Source organism: Myotis davidii, unplaced genomic scaffold (genome assembly GCF_000327345.1).
Source record: "Myotis davidii unplaced genomic scaffold, ASM32734v1 scaffold458, whole genome shotgun sequence".
Taxonomy (NCBI): Eukaryota; Metazoa; Chordata; class Mammalia; order Chiroptera; family Vespertilionidae; genus Myotis; species Myotis davidii.
In genome coordinates this window covers 999,071-999,592 of record NW_006289819.1, presented here as the reverse complement: position 1 = coordinate 999,592, position 522 = coordinate 999,071, and positions in this window count along the sequence as shown.

Here is a 522-nt window from a genome sequence, read left to right as displayed (position 1 = left end):
GTTTTACTCTTGGCTTCTTTCACTTGGCACAATGTTTTCAGGTTTCATCCATGTTGCAGTATGTATCAGTACATTATTCCTTTTTATTGCCAAATAATATTCCATTGTATGAATATGCCACATTTGTTTATCTTTTCATTTATTGATGGATACTTGAATCATTTCTTCCCTTTGGCTATTGTGAATAATGCTGCTATGAATATTAGTGGACAGTGTTCATAGCAGCGTCAGTCCTTGCTTTCAGTTATTTTAGGTATATGCCTGAGAGTGGAGTTGCTAGATCATTTGGTAATTCTTTGTTCAACTCTCTGAGATTTTCCACAGCTGCACCATTTTTTATTCCCATTAGCAATTTGCAAGAGTTTTAGTTTCTCCACATCCTCACCAACACTTATTATTATTTTTTTTTTCATAATAGCCATCCTAATGGACATTAGTAAAGTGGTATCTCGTTGTAATTTTGATTTACATTTCCCTAATAATTAATGATGTTGAGTATCTTTTTGTGTGCTTATTGACATT